Below are 22,882 nucleotides of genomic sequence, written 5' to 3'. Positions count from 1 at the left end.
CATCATACACCTCCACCTCCACTATTCAGTATGGAAAATACAGTGAAAATTCTTGTATTCATGGGTCAAGGATCAAAAGATCTCGAACAATTTTGGTTCGTCGCAGAGGCTATGTGGAAAGCACAGCAGATAAATGATGATGATATGAATAAAGCGCAACTAGTGACAGTGTTACAAGACAAAGTGCTTACCTGGTATATTAGATACAACACGACTCACCCAGTTGCTTCATTGGCTAACACAAAGGATGCATTGAATGCGGAATTTACGAAGCCAAAGTCAAAAGCTCAGTGTGTGACTAAAATCAAGGAGATCAAGCAGAGTGTTAATGAATCTATGTGGGATATAGATCAGCGACTGAAGTGCTTAATGAGTCAAGCTAACCTTTAGATATCATATGAAAAACATAGGGACTAGTATATATCTTCGTTATTACCTCACTTAAGATTACCATTATCTTAGCATAAGAGTGGGTCTCAGGCCAAAGCGTTGGAAATCGTGATGAAGCTAGAAGCTTCACCAATCTAGGATACGAATGTAGGAGTTCAACAGATTCAACCGCAACTAGCAAGCCTGCATATGGATTTGCAGGATTTGAAGAAGGGAAAGGAGGTTAAGTCAGAGACACATTTTGAAGTTTGGTGCACAAAATGCAAGGGTGAAGGTCATCATAAGGATCAATGCCCTGTATTCCAAGATTATATAGCCGCGGGAGGTCCTAACCCACCAAAGCCTGAATATTCCGCTAGATCAAGAACCGGTGAAAGTACTTGTTGTAGTATTTGCTAAGTTTTAGGACAGCATTCGACAGATAATTGTTCCCTATTATAGAATTTTATACAGTCTCCAAAGAAACTCTTTTGTAACTTTTGTAAATTAGTTGGTCATGATGAAAGGAATTGTCAAAGCTATGAACTAATGATGGACAGAACTTCGTTGTATAGAATGCAGGTTGAAAACCACGTACAGAATGACCAAGGCTCACCTACAGCTCGCGGAATATTTCAAGGACTCGGAAGAGGATGCATAGGAGGAGCTGGAAGAGGTCGGGGCCAGATTATTTTTTACAACTGCGAAGAAACAAAACACTTTGTGCACAACTGTCAAAATCCAACACACCTTTCATGTCAGTGCTTTCATCAATTTGATCATGTTATAGAAGATTGCCCAATCTTAATAGCGAAGATGCAAGAGAAGAAGAACCAGTAGACGAGGTAGAATATTCAAATGATGAGATCTGAGCCACATAAAGATGATCCCAGCTTCAACATAGTCACATGAAGTGGTGTAGCCACTAGTGAAGACAAGGTTGAAGGACAACAGCCAGAATCAAAGTCATGGTTCTAAAAATCCAGTGAGAAGAATGTTGGGTTTGATCTGCATAAATAAAAAGAGGCATTCATGGAGGCAAGAAAGAATTTTATGAATCTAGGTGCTTCTACATCTTAGAACCAGATGTCGATAGTCTCGTGAAAGGAGAAATATGAACATGCTATTGCAACACAAGATTTAGATCCCACAGGGTTGAAATCATTTTTGCAGACTTGCATGAAGTTACTATGAGATCAGAAGGCAGAAGAGGGACTGCAGGAACTAATAGATAACTGTTCCAACAAGGATAAGTTGTTAACAGGACAACAAGCAGTCAATAAGGTTAACCAAAGCAAGAAAATAATCGGTAGGGAGATGTGGCTGACTGCACAAGTCAGTGATTTCGAAATGGATCAAGTAATCCTAGAATTGGGCTCCGATGCTAATGTACTGCCGAAGCAAACTTAGGAATGTATGGGAAACCCTAAGTTACAGTGGTCGCCCATTTAGCTGCACATGGTGAATCAGCAAAAGATAATTCCAATGGGGCGCCTGCATGGAGTAACTGTACATATTGAAGGAGAAAGATCAATGGCTTATTTTGAAGTTATTGAGATCGTCAATGATATTAATCCATACCCAGGGTTGCTCAGGATTGATTAGGCCTTTGACATGAATGCAATCATTAACTTAAAGAAGTGAAGCATGGTATTTGAAAAGAATGAACTTTGAGTAATTGTCCCGTTGGATCCAGTTGAAGGTGTGTGATACATAGAACCAAACCGTGACTATTATGAAGATGATGACATTGAGCACATCTATAAGTTAACTGCATGAAATGAATATTGGATCAATCCTATTGCAGATGGAAGGATCATCTAGGAGAAGGACAGCTCCTACCAATCAAATTCAGACGAAGAGTTAGAAAACTGGCAGAATCGGTTACATGAGGTCTCTACGCTAAGATGTAATTAGCTTACAAAATCGCTACTCTGTGTATCCATTGAGGTACTCCAGTTACCCTATTATGATGGCTTGGGTGACGTCAATATATTTATTGACCATTTTGAAAGGAATGTATGAGTGGAACATCGGTTCCGAGCCTTAGATCTAGAATTAAGAGCTACGCCTGCAAGATGGTGGGGTACGCACAGGGATAATTTTGTTGGTTGGAAGGAATATCGTAGAATGATGTGATTGAGATTTGTCTACACGAACACCAAACTCACTGAAAAATACACAAGTAAGGATGATCCATGCGAACAACTGTCACAGTGGAGTAAGGCGTGGGCTGAGATACCTCAGCTTGAGTGGGTGCATATCTTTATTCATACCCTGGATATTATCCCAAAGAACTGGCCTTTAGAGACCGAAATGTGACATGGGATCGCTGATTGGGATGAGATGAAAGAAATGTTCTTGCTAACATTCAGTTTTGAATATGGGTTCGCACGCATTGATGAAGCACTTCAAGAAATTAAAGCAATATTTTGAACACCCGTCGAACCTATCACGTGGGTGTAGCCTGACTGGAGTATGCAGCTGCAACATGCTCTAGAATGTTACAATGTTACAACGAAAGAAGTTGATGAGGATTTTTGGATTATTAATATCCCTGAATCGGAGGGACAACACGAAGTTGGTGGACCTGCTATGGAGATCCCTGATATTTCGCAACTGGTGCGCACAAAATAGGTAAACATTGATTCTGAAGCAGAACCAAATTTTGCGAACATTGGTGATTATTGGGATGAAAATACAGTGGATAAGGTAATTGAATTATTACATGAATATCAATATTTATTTCCAACCAAGTTCTCTAACTTGAAGAGGATAGTAGGATATTTAGGGATGATGAAGATCAATTTAAAACCTGATGTGAATCTAGTTAAGTAGTGCCCATATCAGTTGAACCCCAAATAGAAGGAAAAGGTATGAGAGGAACTCGATAAAATGCTCGCGGTTGGAATAATTGAGCCTGTAGAAGAATCCAAGTGGGTCAGTCCTATGGTGGTCCAAGAGAAGAAAACAAAAGGTGATATCAGAATCTACGTAGATCTGCGGAAGTTAAACGATGCATGTGTACATGATCCATTCCCTACATCTTTTACAGATGAAGTTCTTGAGAATGTTGGCGGACGGGAAGTGTATTCATTTACAGATGTATTCTTGGGATACCACCAAATTAATATTGTGCCGGAGGATAAAAGCAAGACTGCCTTTGCTACAGAATGGGGGTCATTCCAGTATACAGTCATGCCTTTCAGACTCAAAAATTCTCCTGCAATTTTCTCTAGGGTGGTTGTCACAAAGTTCAAGGAGTTCATTCATAATTTTTTGGAAGTCTACTTCAATGATTGGATAGTTTTTGGGTTGGTCAAGAAGCATGTCTCTAGTTTGCACCTGATGTTAGATACTTCTAGGAAGTGTTAGATCTCTCTGAACTTGAAGAAATGAATTTTCTATGTACCTTACCGAATATTGTTAGGCCATGTTATCTGTAAGTAGGGATTGATGGTAGACCCTGCTAAGATCGTCATAATTATCAATCTAGAGCCCCTTAGGAAAGTAAAGCAGCTACACGCGACATTGGGTCATATTGGATACGATAGGAAGTTTATTAAGGCATACACGCAGATCATTGCACCCATTGAGAAGTTTTTAAAGAAGGATGTTACGTTTTGCTAGGATGATGATTGTTAGAAGAGCTTGGATACTCTAAAGGAGAATATGGTTACGGCACCAATCCTAGTATTCTCATATTGGAAGAAGGAATTTCATGTACATGTGCATTCTTCTTAACACAACCAGGGGCAAGAGATATCAATCACCTAATTTCCTTCACTAGTTGGAAACTATCTAAGGCCGAAAGGAACTAATCAACCACATAGCGCGAAGGTTTGGCCATGGTTTATGCACTACATAAGTTCAGGCATTATCTACTAGGTGCGCACTTTAAGATGTACATGGACCATTCTGCTTTGAAGTACCTGGTCAATAATCCTGTGTTGGGTTGGGGGGGTGATATGTAGATGGTTTCTCCTTTTCCAAGAATATGATTTTGAAGTGATAGTTAAGCCCAGGATATTGAATGTTGGACTGGACCACCTTTCTCAGATCAAAAATGGAAAAGAGCCTACAAATATTGAGGAAGGATTACCTGATGCGCAACTCTTTGTTTTCAAGGTTGTGGATGAGAATTTTGCAGACCTTATTCAGGTTTTATCTACTAGCGTAGCTCCTAAAGGTTATACAATGCAGAAAAAGAAGGAACTAGTTGTTGGGGCAGCCTACTTTTATGTGATTGCAAGACAGCTATATAAGATGGGGTCAGATGAAGTTCTACGTCGATATGTGCCTGAATATGAAAGATAGTATTCTAGTTGAATCACATGGTGGTGTCATTGGAGGACACTATGCAGGTAAGGCTACTACACAAAAGATCCTACGCGCAGGATTATGGTGGCCAATGGTACATAAAGATTCCAAGTAATACTGCAATACGTGCGATGTGTGTCAGAGGACCGAGAGACCATCGCAAAGGGATGATCTTCCATTAAATCCACAGGTCACATTATAAGCATTTTATAAATGGGAAATTGACTATGTTGGACCTATTCAGCCACCAGGAAAGAAGACGTGAGCACATTATATTATCATTGCGACAGAGTACTTAAACAGGTGGGCCAAGGCACATCCTGTGAAGAATTGCAACGCGGACACTATTGTGAAGTCAATATTCGTTTTTATTTCGTCAAGGTTTGGATTCCCAAAGATTTTGATGAGTGACATAGGGTCACACTTCCTGAATAAGACAATCACAGCTTTAACAAAATAGTTTCAGATGCATTGGCTAAGGTTGTATGTAATTAAATACATTCCAGATGGTGGCGCAGTTCAGCTCGCGAAGCTGAATGGGGAAGTATTTATGGGCAAGATTAATGGGAGTCGGATAAAGGTTTATAGGGATGATCTCACCCCTGCGCAATGACTACATGGCTGCAAGAAATTCTTAGTGCTTCTCGTAGTTGAAAGAAAGTGCGGGACTATAAACTACTCTGCTAAGGAAAAAAATTATCAAAGAAGGAAGGTTGCGCGATATGTTAGAAGATTACGTAGGTGGAAACTGCGACGAAGAAGTTGCACCACAAGGAGGATTGTCACGTAGCCTGCCTAGAAAGTGACCATTGCAGTTGATTTGAAAGTGATGTTGTCAATAAAAGGAGTGGGGAAAATGCATTTAAGGTGCAAATTTGGGGGAATCTTCCGCCAAAATCTCATTTATGAGAAATATTTGCAGGGTAACAGAAAGTTTGAATTCAAATTGAGTTATAAATATTTCACCCCACTCCACACTTGGACACTTTGCTTCTTGAGAATTTGTTATGTGTTTTTGCACTTAAAGAGCTGAGTGTGTTGTTGGATGTATGGTTACCTGAGTTGGGCAGCAGTTGAGAAAGAGTTCTTGAAGAGAGGGTTAGGAAACATCATGACAGCAACACTTCCCATCCCTGCTACAGCAGCCAGGTCACTGAGACCAAATCCTACTGCCTCCACGGTAGGAGAGAAAAAGCATAAAAATCCACAGCAACCCCCAGTTCGGCAATCACTATGAAAGATCCCAACTAAGAAAAGGAAGAAGGATATAATGGATAAAAACAAGAAGCCTATGGAACCTCAGGACCTCGAAGAAGAAGAAATGAATATAGGGATTGAGGATATCAGTGCAGAAGGCACGGAGCCAATTTATAGATTGTCACCATATATACCCCCATGGAAACCAACTGCCAAATTAACTAGGGACCCCGACTCTGTAAAATTCAAGGTATTCACGGCGTTGCTACTGGAGGAAGTACCTATTGAGGGTGAATTGTTGACTCGAGTTCCATTTCTGAAGATGGAATATTGGGATTTGGGCGACCATGAGAAATTTACATAGCTGGAACCCAATAAATACTTGAAGACAATCTACTATGAGGAGGCGGGTGTTACAAGACTTGAACCGTTGAAGTGGCAGGCTGGTATTGAGTGCGCATGGTTTCTCAATATGCTATATGTCCCACATTTTAGCCACAGTATTATCAATACCATTTTTGTGCGTCAGTTGTTGGTGCTGGTTCATGATGGGTGTCTCTGGCTGGGAGGGCTCATCCCAATTGATGATATGATGATCTGAAGAATTACAGTGCTCCCATATTAGGGCGTGAACCCTGTAGATAATTTTGTGGGGAATTCATAGGAGAAAAATCTCGTCGACCAAATGAAAAGTGACTTTGGGTTGGTGAAGAAGTCGCGGGGATATGCCATTAGTTCTATCTCGGATGAAGTTATGCAGTTTGTTGCACATATCTTGGTAGGAAAAATCATGAGAAAGTATCATGCCGATGAAGTACCGGCACCACTGGCATCCTTAGCTGCACAGTGCAGTGAGGGGGGCCAATTCAATTGGGAGAAGTACCTCTGCCAAGAATTCTTGGATGATGGTTGCGAAGCGCGGGAGGAAGGAAACGCATTACACTATGCATGGATACTATTATTGATCACGCTCATAGCTTGAAGGATGCCATAGGTTTCCCAATTCCCAACAACAGATCCGGAGTTGTGCGAGGATGCCAAATTTTCCTCACTATGGGCGACCAAGGGCCCTGCCTGTATCATTGAAAATAAGATGTTCTTGGTAATGTTTGAAATGGAATTATGAATGGTGATTAACCAAAAGCCACAATTGTCACCCAGTGTGTTCAAATAATATCAACGCAATTTAGATTTTAAGGCCAATTTCCATCATGTATACATATGTGTGAGGCACAATTTGACAAAGAAATAGACGGAATTATCGTTTTTCATCACCGAAGACGATATCACACAATTAGTCCTTCAGTGGCCAACTGACTGGCTCCTTCCAACATATATTGTCGAAGGTATAACAAGGACTAGTGAAGAAGGCACAACCAGCACCATTAAAGAGGCACAGAAGGAAAAGAAGACGGTGACCATCAACTTATAGAAGAATTTTGCATGAACCAGAGGGCGAGCACGATGAAGAGCAGCATACAGAAGAACTTGATCAGGGTACCAAAGACCCCTTTATAGACTTAGAGAACGTTGATTCTCCCTTTATTCTTAAACGTAAACAAAAGTAAAGTGTGGGAGGTGCATGAAAGAAGCACAAGTCTGATAAGTTTTTCGGTGTGGAGGCCATGGTCCTCATTGAGGGGTGACCCTGATGAAATTGGATATATTGTTAGGTCTGCAACAAAAGATATTTGGGGCCACATTGAAGAACAGTATCAGTCTGTTTTGACGAAGGTCCATGCGGGCCTCAAGGAGTTGCAGGGTCAGGCAATCTAGGTTCAAGTGAGCGTGGTTCAAGTGAGTCGGTCTCAAGCAAGCAAGAAACCAAAAACATCGGGTAGTGTGCAGTCGTTCCTCACTTCAAAGCTTCACACTGTACCCTTGCCGGATGGATCCTTACATCTGAATGATGTCGCAGAATGGGAGAGTGCTTGGCTACCTAAAGATGTAAGTATTAACCTCGCAGTGCCCCCCCTAACCACATTGCATGACGCACACCAGGGTATAGCAAATGAGATTAAGGTGTGAGAGAAACGGGCTCTCATGGTGCTCAAGGATGCGCAGATCACTAGTCAACAAATGTGTGATGAAAAGAACAAATCTCCCCAGGATCGTGATGAGGCAACTACGGGAATGGTGCAGTTGGAGCAGACCATTTCCAGAGTATGCAACAGATACATCGAACCATTGGCTTAGTAGCAGAAGGGCCAACTACAGAAAAGTTGGTCGAAGAAGTTCAACAGGCAGCAGTTCAATGCACGAAGGCACTTCACCCAGTGAAGTCTTCGTTCACCAGCCTGAGAGAAAATATCCACAGTGTACCAGCGGAGTGACTCGAGGACAAGTCACATAATTGTGTTAGGGGCCTGTTGGGACGGGGTCCCCTCGATTAATTTTGTTACAATATTATAAGTCTACGCATTTTGAGAAGCGAAGCGCAAGTAGTGCAGGTCAAATACAAGTCAAGGGGTTTTAGGAAGGTCAAAACCCCTTATATTTTGGTATTATTTTGAGACCCTCCCTTGGTTTGCGAGCCATGTTATTGTAATAGAAAAGAGTATAAAAAGGTGTCTTAGCAAGTCTAACAAAATCAGTCATATGATGGATAAAATGCTTTTGAGTTGATTTTGTAAGATCTTTCTGTATCCGGGCCAAGCAGAAGGCTCCTGCAGCTGAGTGCGCGGATACCTTGGGTAAGTCTGCAGCTAAGTACGCGGGCCCCTCCAGCTATGTGCGCAAGGTCTAGAAATTTTGTATGAAGAAGATCTGAAGTAATAAAAGATATTTGAAGAAATTTTGTGTCTATTTTTATGCACTTGTCTATTTTATGTATTTACGCGCACTTGAATGGTAATTATCAGTATTTTTTCTTAAATACTCCGTGAAGATCTAGATCTATAGTTATGTGTTACTTTATTCATGGTTAGAAGTTTACGCAAAGTTTGTATCCTTGTTTAACTGAAAATCACTTAATTTTTATGAATAAGGGTTTGTGAAGGTCAGATTGGACCTAAAACTGTAGAAAACGCCTTAACCATATCACATAGCCTTCTGGATGCATAAGCCTAGTTCTAGCATCCCCCAATACTGCCTCAGGTGATACTCAGCCTGTGCTCCACGGGTTGTTGCCGAAAGGGCCAACAATGTAGCTTTTTGTTGGTTAGCGCAACTAACTCTGAACCTGGGTCCAAGCCCCCTCAAGCCAACGTTAACCCTTCAGACAACTTGTTTTTTTACTGATTTAGACCCCCATTCGATCCCATGACAAGCCATGCATGCGAATAAGGTCATCTAGTCACTCCCACAGCAAGATATACATGCGAGTGTGCCCTTTTTAAGGCAGTTTTGTGTCAACAACCCTAGATTTTGTGCCATTTTTTCAAGGCCAGAACTCAGGCCACTGCCAAGAACTTCATGAAACCTCCATAAATGTTAAATAACCATGAATTAAAGAAACTAATGCAAACATTGGTACAAGGACTTGACCAAACCCCTACTAGCCATGACAGACATTTCGTTAAGCATATCACAAATATGAAATCTACATGTCATAACAACATATCTGAGCATATGGGTCTCATATTTATATGTGATTGGTAAGGAAGGATTGATATCTTATGACAATAGTTGCATTATCATTTATTAGGTCATATATTCATTCACATATCATGTACTAGTCAAATCATGATGAGAGACATAACCAAGTTTTCCATAAACCACACTTATAACAAGCATATAACCAACATAAATAACAAGGATATTACAGCTATAAGACTGTTGAAAAGTGTAACTAGGTTCAGTCTTCATAATGACATGTAAGTGTGACTTTTGTAACTGATGTAATGAAGAAAATAAAATTATTATTGTAAGCCTTGCTTCATGGGATTCATGAGAAAGTGATTTTGTTTTATATGGCTCCCATTAAGACCTTAATATTTGTCATTAAGGTCAAAAATTAATGTCATGTATGAATATCTCTTCTTGAGCATGTGTAAAACGTATTTGAGTCTATAAAATGTCAAGATATCCCTCCAATGACAAGCACTAGCCATCCTCTTCAAGTCAGCCTCCAAACTATATGGAAGAACTCATGTCATCTCACCTCAATAAACACACCTATTCAAAAATCTCAGGTTGGATTATTTCATAGACAAAGTACTATATATATATGTGGTTGAGCTCTTCTCATTAGACAGTGAGAAATTTTTATCTCTCTGTGGTTTTCAGATGGGTACTTACAGTCCATTGTTCGGAGGTAAGCTCGGATAAAAGGGATAGAAAGTAGAGACAACAAGGACGTGTTTAAAAGGTGATCACAGTTAAAGAGAAGCTCATACCTCTCCCAGAAGTCGGATCACAGAACAGGGGACAAGTTAGATATCTCTCTGATTTCGGATAGACAGTGGAATAGGCTACAATCATAAGAAGAAGAAATAATTGTGGGTCTTTGTCTAGGGATAAACACAGTTTGAATATATACAGTGACAAGATTGAAGAAAGTGCAGTCATAAGTTTGGTGAAGAAGCATGATAAGGGTGGTGTCTCACCGTCAAAGAGTTCAGTGATGAACTCGGAAGACAAGCATTTCAATGCTGCTACAATGGTCACATTTTCGTGACACTAAATTGTTATGTCTCAATATCATCTCTAATGTTTCTATAGCTCATCAAACGCCGAAGTGGAAGAGGAGGAGTCAAGCAGAAGGTTGACTATCAAGAGAGTTGGGGTCTTGGTCTTGGTATTCGTCAATTGGAATCTCTATAAGAAGAATTTGTGTGGGTTTTCCTCTCAAAGAGTGAGATGTTTGGCCCTGGTTCATAGCCTACATGTTGTGTCTCTTTTATATTTATGTTCATGCATTGGTTATTGTTTGATGAATAAGAACACTAATAATCTAACAAGAAGAAGATCCTAATCTAAAGAAGAAAAATGCATTCACAAACAGTCACTAATCAAAGAGAAATCACCTAATGGTAATGCCCTATATTTCTCAACATGGTATCAGATCTAAGGTGCTAAAGTCAAAGGAAGGGCATCTAATCAAACAGACACTCAAGGTTCGAGTTTCAAGAAAGGCATCTAAGCAAGTTGAAGGTTATCAAAACAAAAGATCAAGATCTACATCGAAGAAGCAGTCTACAACAACAAAAATTTTGGATCCTCTAGTCATCATCAAAAAACCACAAAGACCCTCATCAAGTTATCTACAAAGCAAGATAGCTCGAAATACTTTGAAGACAAAGATCACATTATCTTGAAGAAATTCAAAACCCTAGAAGCATTTCTGATCTGCACTCATTCACTACCAAAGAAGGTGAAGTATTTTGAAGACAAAGAAGGCTAGAAGGCATTGCCATCATCTTCAAAAGCTACAAAGAAAGTTCCCTCTCATTGAAGCTAGGATCCTCTTCTTATCCTTGAAGAAGATCATCCGAGGAAGCAGCAAAAATCACCATCAACAAAGAAAGCTAGATCTAAAGGCGTTGACATCATAAAAGGAGAAATCTCCTTTATTGAAGAAAGGCTTTTTCATTTGGAAGAAGATCATCCAAAAGGGAGCACTAATACATCTTCTTCAACCATCATCAAAGTGATCAAGTTGAATATTTCATCTTCACTTGTCAAGTAAGTATCTTTCATTCTTTAATCAAATTTGGTAAAATGACTTTGTATTTGCAAGGAGATCTATAAGTTGGTTGGGTCATCAAAATTCCTTGCATGGAAAAAGGAGGATAGACATAGTCCTCGAAGAAAGCGAAGTCATTGAACACATCAATAAAAAGGTCTTCTCTTAATACATGGAATGGGATTCTTATGAAAGGTCCCCTCGTATAGCAGTATTGGAGACATCAAAGAGATGTATATGATAATATCGTAAGACTATTCTCTGAATATGCGACAAGGAAGGTCTCATGACTTAGATCTGATCTACACAAAACTGAAGGTATAAAAGAATGAAGGGATGTCTTTATAAGGTCTCAATTGTGAGATCTGGGAGTGATGATAAGAATATAATCATCATTGTTCTAAATGCACTAAATGTTGAGATTGCAACAAGATGATGGAGCTTAGTGAAAAGAGTCGCCTTCACTAAGTGGACCCTCAGGCAAATTATGGCGCAAGTTCTATTTTTGATCCCAGCAGGGATGATCACAGTATGAGTGATCACAGCATGGGTGATCACAGTATGAGTGATCACAGTATGAGTGATCAAAGTCTATTTTTAGACTGGCTGTCAAAAATAGAAAAGTCAAATATTATTGTCTCATAATAATATTTGGACTATAAACTTGATCTTATTCTCTTGGAGCACTTCAGGATGAGCTACGGATGTGGTACATGCAGATCCCAGAAGGAAAAACGTGGTTACCTATGGGATGACTAATATCTGCATGCAGGACTTCAGTTAGAACTCAAGTGAGTTGAGTTTAGTGGACTGGAGGTGCAGTTGATGGAGTTGTGTTCAGTTTAGCTTTGTTAAACTGGTTGTATTTAGTCTAACTGGAAAATAGACTAGAGATGAGTTGGGTGAATTAGTTATTAATTAATTCACAAGTTATTAACTCATAATGCAACTATAGAATGCATCAGTTAACTCAGTTGCATGTCAGTGCATGTTCAGTTCAGCAAGGATAGGTGTTAGAGGATCAGATTGCTATCAGTTGTGACTATAGTTGTGCATGATGATTTGCACAATCAAAGGGATTGAGTATGCCAATGAATTGGCCAATACCAAGAATTGTAGCCTGTGCTCACGTCCAACATAGTGTGAGTGATTCTTTGTAGGTGAAATACGAGTTTGGTAAACCATTCTCATCACTTCTTGAGCAGGTATTGAGCTGGAGAGGCAGACAAGCAGTGGAATAGATTTGGAGATCAGATTTGAGCTGTATTGTGTGTAACAGGTGGAGATGGTACTGGATTGCTTGTGATAAGCATTGTACTTTGTAATGTTACATGTTCTCAATCATTAATATACAGATAGTGTGGGGTTTTTAGCTAGATGCTTTCCCCGGGTTACATACTGTGTTAATGTGTGAATGCTCTTGATGTTTTATTGTTATTGATGCTACTATATTGATGATCAACGTAGAGGAGCTTATGTATTGTGTATGTATTCCACAATAGTACATGATCAGGATAATCTCTGTTGAATATGTGTTAAATTATTCAAAATTTCTACATGGTATCAGAGCTGTTGATCATCAGATCTACTATTCAGGAAGTGTTTACATTCTATTTCTTCAGGCAGAGTCTGTAATCGGGCCAGGTAGCCTCTGGATTCATCCTTCCTTTGGAAGGTGAGATATCCGGTGAATGCCCATACAGTCAATCTCTGTACGAGAAATATTGTGTTCTCACGAATCTTAGATCCGAAGCGGTTGAGTTTGAGCTGGTGGAAATTGAATTTGCAGCAGTGTTGTTGAAATGTCTTTCAACGAATTGCAAATGTTATTCCAAAGCAAGAGCGACCTGGCGCTCAAGGATAAACTCAAAAACAGTAAAGGTGAGAATGGATCTTCATCAAAGGTATCTGATGAAGAGAATTGTGCTTTGGCTGCCAAAGCAAAGAAAGGGAAGAGCAAGAAAGCTTCTCAGTCTGGTGCGAAAGGCAAGAAGCGGGATATGTCCAAGGTGAAGTGTTTTCACTGTCACCAGCACGGACACTATGCCACTAATTGTCCGCAGAAGAAGAAGAACAAGCAGGTTGCTGGATCTTCAGCAGGAGAGGCTCTAGCCTCACAGTTTGAGCTTAATTTTTCATTGATCGCATGCTTGGTTTCAAGTGTGATGGAATCGGTGTGGTTCTTGGACAGTGGTGCATCTTTTCACATGACGGGAGATAGAGATTTGTTCTCTGATCTGGAGGACAAAGATCTTGGAGTGCACATCGAGATGGGCGATGATGGTAGATACAGTGTGATCGGTATCGGTACCATTTCCTTTGAGAGGGAGTCTGGTAAACCCTTCATATTGAAGGAAGTCATGCATGTTCTAGGATTGAAGAAGAATCTCATCTCAGTGGCGATGTTAGAAGACAAGGGGTATGATGTTGTTTTCAGCGAGGGAAAGGCTTTCCTGCGCAGCAAGACAACTGGTGAGACCCAGAAGATAGGGGTTCGAGTGAGGAACCTTTATCAGTTGCATGTAGATGGATGCACAGCAATGGCTGGCAAGGCAGAAGGATTGGTGAGTCGGGATGATGGCGAGTTGTGGCACAGGAGATTGGGTCACCTTCATCATGGAGCCTTGAAGATACTGCAGCAGATCGCTACAGGACTTCCTAAAGGCACACTTGCGCAGTCAGATCAGTGCAAGAGGTGTACTTTAGGGAAGTTTGTGAAAGCCACCTTTCACGAGAAGGATAGTCGCGCTACGACGATCCTTGAGAGAATTCACACAGACATGTGTGGACCTTTCTCAATTGCTTCGAAAGCAAAACACAGGTATTATGTGATTTTTGTTGATGATTTCTCTCGTAAGTGCTGGATCTTCTTCATGCAGAAGAAGAGCGAGACATATTCAAAGTTCTGTGAATTCAAAGCACTGGTTGAGAAGGAGTCGGGGAAGAAGGTGAAGGCTCTTAGGAGAGATAATGGTGGTGAATACATCTCGGACGAGTTCAAGGATTTCTGCAAGGCAGAAGGGATTTGTAGAGAGCTCATAGCTCCCCATAACCCACAGCAGAACGGGGTAGCTGAGCGGAAGAACAGAACGATTATGGGTGCTGCACGGGCAATGTTGCATGATCAGGGCCTACCCCTTCACTTGTGGGCGGAAGCATGCAATACAGCAGTTTATGTGCAGAACCGTTGTCCTCATAGGATACTTGGCATGAGTACACCCGAGGAGGCTTATTCTAGTAAGAAGCCTGATCTTTCTCATTTGAGGATTTTTGGCTCTAACGTTTACATGCATGTGACGAAGGATGCCAAGAAGAAGTTGGAGCTGACCGCAGAGGTTGGGATATTTGTGGGGTACACTGATACGCCCCACAACTATCATGTGTATTTTCCAGACAGTGGTAAAATTGTTGTGCGATGGGATATAAAATTTCAGGAGGAGAAAGCCATGAAGTGTTCTCTTGAGAGGGAGCTACACTTGCATGCAGATGAGGAGTTATTAGTTCCTAAGGATGAGCTTCAGGACATGGATCAGCCACAGGATGAGGTTCATGGAGTGGAAGAGACCACTCATGCAGCGCCAACCATCAGAGGGCGAAAGCGCTTGACAGAAGCTGAGCGACTGGCTCAAGATGCACAGAAAGTTGTAGGACCACCTACAGCCCAACGCAGGCAGAGACAGTCACCTGATCGGTACACTGGATACATGGCTCTTATGAGCAAGTGTGTTGTGACTGAGCCATCCTCTTTCGAGGAAGCTGTGGAGGATCCTGCATGGGTAGACGCCATGGTGGAAGAGTATGATTCTATTGTCAGAAACAGTGCATGGGAGATTGTTCCTAGACCGGAAGGGAAACCAGTGGTGGGTTCGAGATGGATCTACAAAGTTAAGCAGACAGCTGACGGGAGTGTAGAGAAGTACAAGGCAAGATTTGTTGCCCGAGGCTTTTCACAGATAGAGGGGATCAATTATGAGGAGACCTTTGCACCTGTCGCAAGGTATTCTTCCATACGGACGATTCTTGCTCTCTCAGCGCAGATGGGATGGCACATTCATCAGATGGATGTGAAGATTGCGTTCCTCAACGAAGTCATTGAGGAGGAGGTGTACATTGAGCAACCCGAAGGCTTTGAGGTCTTCAGCAGCGAGTCGCATGTGTGCAGGCTCAAGAGAGCACTGTATGGGTTGAAGCAAGCACCACGTGCTTGGTACACACGGATAGACAGCTATTTCACAAGACTTGGATTCTCCAAGAGCGAGGCGGATCCTAACCTATACCAGATTGTGGTGGAGGGTAAGTTGCTTATCATTGTACTGTATGTTGATGATTTGATTCTAACGGGTGATGAGCTGTTGATATTTTCATGCAAGAAGGATCTTGCTACAGAGTTTGAGATGAAGGACTTGGGCCTCCTTCACTATTTCCTAGGATTGGAAATATGGCAACGCAGTGGTGGACTGTTTGTTTCTCAGGGCAAGTATGCTCGGGAGATACTGGAGAAGTTCAACATGCATGGCTGCAAGCCTGTTGATACTCCTCTTCTTGGAGGTTGGAGGAAGGAGGATGCCACTTCGGGAGAAGAAGTGGATGCCACTGTTTATCGACAGTTGGTGGGGTCGCTGATGTATTTGGTCAATACACGACCTGATATATGCTATGCAGTTAACCAGCTTTCACAAGCTATGGTTAAGCCTACCAAGCTCTTCTGGAAGGCGGGCAAGCATGTATTGCGTTATTTGAGAGGCACATCGGGATATGGTTTGTGGTACAGATAGGAGGATGAGGTGAAGCTATGTGGCTTCACGGATGCAGATTGGGCAGGGAGCCCAACGGACAGAAAGAGCACATCAGGAGGGGTCTTCAGTATTGGATCGACAGCAGTTTCTTGGTACAGCAAGAAACAGAGATCCGTGGCACTCAGTTCAGCGGAGGCCGAGTATATGGCAGCAAGTTTGGCTGCATGCGAGGCTATATGGATGAGGAAGATCCTGGTTGGTTTGTTCGGTTCTCATTTGGATCCTACTATGATTTACTGTGATAACCAAAGTTGCATTAAACTCTCAGCTAATCTTGTATTTCATGATAGATCTAAGCATATTGACATCAGGTACCATCATATCAGAGATTGTGTGCAGCAGAGGATCATGTTGCTTTCATACATTCCAACGGAGGATCAGGATGCTGATATTCTGACGAAGGCTCTCACCAGGAGAAAATTCGAGTACTGTCGAGGCAGGATAGGGGTTGCTGATAATCCATATCTTGTTGAGAGGGAGTGTTGAGATTGCAACAAGATGATGGAGCTTAGTGAAAAGAGTCGCCTTCACTAAGTGGGCCCGCAGGAAAATTATGGCGCAAGTTCTATTTTTTATCCCAGCAGGGATGATCACAGTATGAGTGATCACAGTATGGGTGATCACAGTATGGGTGATCACAGTATGAGTGATCACAGTATGAGTGATCAAAGTCTATTTTTAGACTGGCTGTCAAAAATAGAAAAGTCAAATATTATTGTCTCATAATAATATTTGGACTATAAACTTGATCTTATTCTCTTGGAGCACTTCAGGATAAGCTATGGATGTGGTACATGCAGATCCCAGAAGGAAATACGTGGTTACCTATGGGATGACTAATATTTGCATGCAGGACTTCAGTTAGAACTCAAGTGAGTTGAGTTTAGTGGACTGGAGGTGCAGTTGATGGAGTTGTGTTCAGTTTAGCTTTGTTAAACTGGTTGTATTTAGTCTAACTGGCAAATAGACTAGAGATGAGTTGGGTTAATTAGTTATTAATTAATTCACAAGTTATTAACTCATAATGAAACTATAGAATACATCAATTAACTCAGTTGCATGCCAGTGCATGTTCAGTTCAGCAGGGATAGGTGTTAGAGGATCAGATTGCTATCAATTGTGACTATAGCTGTGCATGATGATTTGCACAATCAGAGGAATTGAGTATGCCAATGAATTGGAAAATACCAAGAATTGTAGCATGTGCTCACGTCTAACACAGTGTGAGTGATTCTTTGCAGGTGAAATACGAGTTTGGTAAACCATTCTCATCAGTTCTTGAGCAGGTATTGAGCTGGAGAGGCAGGCAAGCAGTGGAATAGATTTGGAGATCAGATCTGAGTTGTATTGTGTGTAACAGGTGGAGCTGGTACTGGATTGCTTGTGATAAGCATTGTACTTTGTAATGTTACATGTTCTCAATCATTAATATATAGATAGTGTGGGGTTTTTAGCGAGATGCTTTCCCCGGGTTACATACTGTGTTAATGTGTGAATGCTGTTGATGTTTTATTGTTATTGATGCTGCTATATTGATGATCAACGTAGAGGAGCTTATGTATTGTGTGTGTATTCCGCAATAGTACATGATCAGGATAATCTATGTTGAATATGTGTTAAATTATTCAAAATTTCTACACTAAATGATGAATAAGGTAACAAATTTCCAAGGGGACAAGAAAGTTACCTCATTTGACAACTTATGGTTTTTATGCAAGATAGAAGAATACAAGTTGAGGGAAAAAGTGTTGAAGGTTAAAGGACTCAAATATTTGCTAGAAGGAAAGGGAAGTTTGGAAAATTCAGTCCTCAGAAAAGAAAGAAGACCATAGCTGAGAATCAACGCTATGGATGTAAAAATTATGGACATTACAGGAAAGATTGTCTCAAAGGGACAATATCAACAAAGGAAGAGAAGAAGCCCATATCACCAAATAAGTGGTGGAAGCTGAAGAGAAGTCCAATAAAAGGGGAAGTAAGAGATCTCTACAATGTTGAGATAGTCTCCCTCACAAAAGGTCTTGACATAGCTTCTAAATATTATGTTATAAGATATGGCTATAATATATAATAAGATGCATTGTGGCATCATGGAAGCATTAGAAACAAGAGCTCCTGACATCACCATAGGAAACATGAAGGATGTCTGGAACAAAATCCATGGAAGTCAAATATGAAGGATATAGCTCTTGGGAACCTCACTGCAAACTTAAGGAAAGGAAGAAGTCATCCAAGACAAGGCTCATCATACATAAAGTCAAAAAGGAAACATCTGTCAAATAGGGATATGCAAGATCCTCAATATTTTTGATGAAATCCTCATCAGATGGTTCACCGATCTAGAGAGGAAGCAAGTGTTTCATTAAGGACTCCAACTTGTGTAGTTCACGGGATGATGATATGATGACATAAGACATGTAAGAGATAAAGGGGTTGAAGATCTTTTCAATCAAGGAAGTTGTTGAAAGAAGCCTAGATGACCTAAAGGTAAATCAGGTATATATGCTTGTATTTTATATTAAAATGTCATGTCATATGGTTACAGGTAACATGGATCATTACTTCTATCTTGAGAAGCATGATCAATGGAAAAGAATCTCCTCCTATAAAGGATGCAGGAAAGCATAGGTCACACTAGATGAAATCAAACATAATATGGCTTCATATGAAGTATTATGTGGTTGACTACAATTAAGGAACTCTAATTGGAAGCTACTAGGAATGGAATGTGTGAAGAAAGGAAGGAAGATATACTGAGATATGCAACCATGATAAAGGAAATCAACATCCAAAAGACCAAGAATATTTGGCTAGGAAATCTCCCAGAAAGATATGAAGACTCTTATGGAAGTCTGAAAAAGATGGAGACCCTTGAGAATGGATATCTTTGGGAGATGTGTCAACATGTATGCAGGATGTTGATACATGAATATGTCATGATGAAAGACCATCACAAAGGTAATTCTGATTTAAGTATTCATTTCGTATTTTTGAACTAATATCTGGATAGGATTATGTAGGACTACCAAAAGGAGGATTTGTGGATTACTTCCAGGAAAACCATATAGAAGGATGTAAGATCCTTCTAGAAAATATGGCATGAAGAAAGCAGCATGACATGAAGCAAATCCAAATGTAAAAAATGATGAATCACTTTCTGATGAAAGGAATGAGGACATGATTGACTCATGAACGAAAGTGATGGATGGTCTGTGCCCTATGAAGAAGTCCCAAAAGATGAAGACTCCATGATGAAGAATAAATTCATGACATCAAAGGAAGGAGCTCTTCAAGAAGCTAGTTATTCCATGATATCCACATGAGGAGTTGTTGTAGGTCCCTATTTAAGAGGGATCCTAAAAAGAATTTTCTTACTTGGAAGAAACTTTGAAATTCCTAAGCCAAGAGGGAGCTTAGGTACATTCCTTTTGTAGGAATGAATACATTCCTTTATTAGAATATGTCCCCCCATCTGAGATGGAGAGATAGACACATCATTATGGTCTTCACTTGGGAAGACAGAATAGAAGATTGGGTAATTATTTGGCATCTAATACTCTTTGAGGATGAGATAGGGCATCCAATAGAAGAGTAGTCATGAAGGACCGATATTATTTGAGGATTGGGGAGTCTAAGATAAGAATAGTCCTCATGGAACACACCCTGAGTACCCGGGTAGGGGATGTTCCAAGAGAGACAATGATGAGAGTGTCTATTAATCATTAGTCTCATCAGCATTGAGCTCAGATCTTGTCGAGAGACGGAGTTGTTAGTCAAGGCCTTGATATGTAACAATATTGGTTGATATGATTCTATACAAATGAGTTACCAATTTTAAATTCTTAATATGAGAAATTATTCAGATTGAGAATGACCAAGTACCATTATGAATACCTCCCTAGTTAAGAGGGAGTGTTGAAAAATGTAACTAGGTTCGGTATTTGTAATGACATGTAATTGTGAATTTTGTAAATGATGTAATGAAGAAAATAAAATTATTATTGTAAGCCTTGCTTCATGGGTTTCATGAGCAAGTGATTTTATTTTAGATGGCTCCGATTAAGATCCTTAGGATTTTTCATTAAGGTAAAAAATTAATGTCACGTATGAAGAGCTCTTCTTGAGCATGTGTAAAATGTATTTGAGTCTATAAAATGTCTGGATATCCCTCCAATGATAATCATTATCCATCCTCTTCAAGTCGGCCTCCAAACTATATGGAAGAACTCATGTCAGCTCACCTAAGTAGACACACCTATTTAACAATCGCGGGTCGGCTTATTTCATAGACAAACTACTATATATATGCAGCTGAGCTCTTCGCATTAGACAGTGAGAAATTCGGATCTCTCTGTGGTTTTTGGATGGGCAGTTACAGTTCATTGTTCGGAGGTAAGCTCGGATAAAAGGGACAGCAAGTAGAGATAGCAAGGAAGTGTTTAAAAGGTGATCACAGTTAAAGAGAAGCTCAGACCACTCCCAGAAGTCAGATCACAAAATAGAGGACAGGTAGGATATCTCTCTAATTTCAGATAGACAGTGGAATAGGTTGCAATCATAAGAAGAAGAAAGAATTGTGGGTCTTTGTCTAGGGCTAAACACAGTTCAAACATATACAGTGACAAGGTCGAAGAAAGTGCAGTGATAATTTCGGTGAATAAGCATGATAAGGGTGTTGTCTCATAGTCAAAGAGTTTAGTGATGAATTCAAAAGACAATCATTTCAGTGTTGCTACAGTGGTCACATTTTGGTGACACTAAATTGTTATGTCTCGGTATCATCTCTAATGTATCTACAGCTCATCGAAGGCTAAAGTGGAAGAGGAGGAGTCAAGTAGAAGGCTGAATATCAAGAGAACTGGTTTCTTGGTCTTGGAGTGGCTAATAGTTCAAGGGTCTTGATCTTGGTATTCATCAATTGGAATCTCTATAAGAAGAATTTGTGTGGGTTTTCCTCTCTAAGAGTGAGAGGTTTTGGCCCTGGCTCATAGCCTACATGTTGTGTCTCTTGTATATTTATGTGCATGTATTGGTTATTGTTTGATGAAGAAGAACACTAATAATCTAACAAGAAAAATATCATAATCTAAAGAAGAAAAATGCATTCACAAACAGTCACTAATCAAAGAGAAATCACCTAATGCTAATGCCTTAGATTTCTCAACAAAGACCACATATGAATAAGTACATTTTGACATGAAATACCAAAGGAGAAGGAGATTTTATTAATGAATTCATAAGCCAACCAAGTCAAGGACTTCCATAAACCACCCAACCATAGATTGGGTTGAACCAAATCTTTCTTTCAGCCAATTACCCTCGTTCCATATTCCAAGCATGAATGTTGGAATCACAACAAAACCAACTAGGGCTTCCTCAGGATTTACCATATATCCGACCAAGGGATTCCTAGGCCAAAAACCCTCATCAATACAACCAGCCTTTACCGCAATCCCACTGGATCACTAGGCCTATACAAGCATGGATGCTTCTGATCTCTCCACCTAAAACGTGAGGAATTTATCTGCCTCAACCTCTCATGTTTACTGTGCATCCCACCATTACCGATCAATGGATCCTAGGCCTACAAGGTCACCACCCCCTGGGATTTACTATGTATTTCGCCATGACCAGTCAAGGGATTCCTAGTCCCAATCAAGGGTATTCACAATCAAGATTTACCAGATATCCCACCCAAGGATTCCTAGGCCTTGTGATCACTCCTGAGACCGCCCCACTCATCTTTGAATCCATCCGCCAATCCAGCTCAACCAAAACAAGAGAACCCCATCACACCATGGCTATCTGAAAATGTCAAGCCAAGGTTAAATAACATTGTCACACCTGGAAAAACCCATGCCAATGATAGCAAGAGAACCAAAAACACAAGTGCATGTACCATGCGTGCTAAAACTAGTAAGAAAATCATACATGCAACTCGATACTTGCAAGTAATCTCATTGTAGCCACTTAATCCTGCTCTTCCTTGCTTGATCTTTTGCTTCCTCTTACTTTCTTGTCCTTTCCTTTCATTCTTTCCTCCAATGCTAGAGTGCTACAAGAATGTTCTAAGTGTCCAAGAGTATGAGAGAGAGAGAGTAGAGAGAGAGCTCCAAAATTGAACTAAAAAAAGGTTGTGAACTAATCCTCATAAGAATTTTTATTAATGAGGTCTCTATTTTCTTCATTTTCCATTATTTTCCTTCATTTTCCTGCTCACATGCAACATGTGACCTTTCACCTTCCTTTTCTCTTAATTTCCATTATTTTCATAAATAAAATGCTAATTATTGCTACTTTTCCTTTCCAAAGCCTTTTCCATTGCCTTTGCCAATTTCCCTTAGCCATAATAACCAAATGAACACCCACACTAGGATGCTTTTGCCCAACATTCAGCTTGGAATACGTGTCACGTGACCTTGGCTATTATTTTGTCTGTATTAACTTTATTACATGAAATTTTTACCAAGATTGTTACAGTTTCCAAATAAAATCCTTCTTAAATGGAGGGGTAGGTTTTACTATTAATGGATTATGAAAACATTGCTTTCCATCACATGATTTTTCAATATCC

Source organism: Pinus tabuliformis, chromosome X (genome assembly GCF_031772625.1).
Source record: "Pinus tabuliformis cultivar Carrire ecotype Pingquan chromosome X, CPIR1, whole genome shotgun sequence".
Classification (NCBI taxonomy): Eukaryota; Viridiplantae; Streptophyta; class Pinopsida; order Pinales; family Pinaceae; genus Pinus; species Pinus tabuliformis.
The sequence above is the reverse complement of the archived record's forward strand: the minus strand, read 5'-3'. Positions refer to the sequence as shown.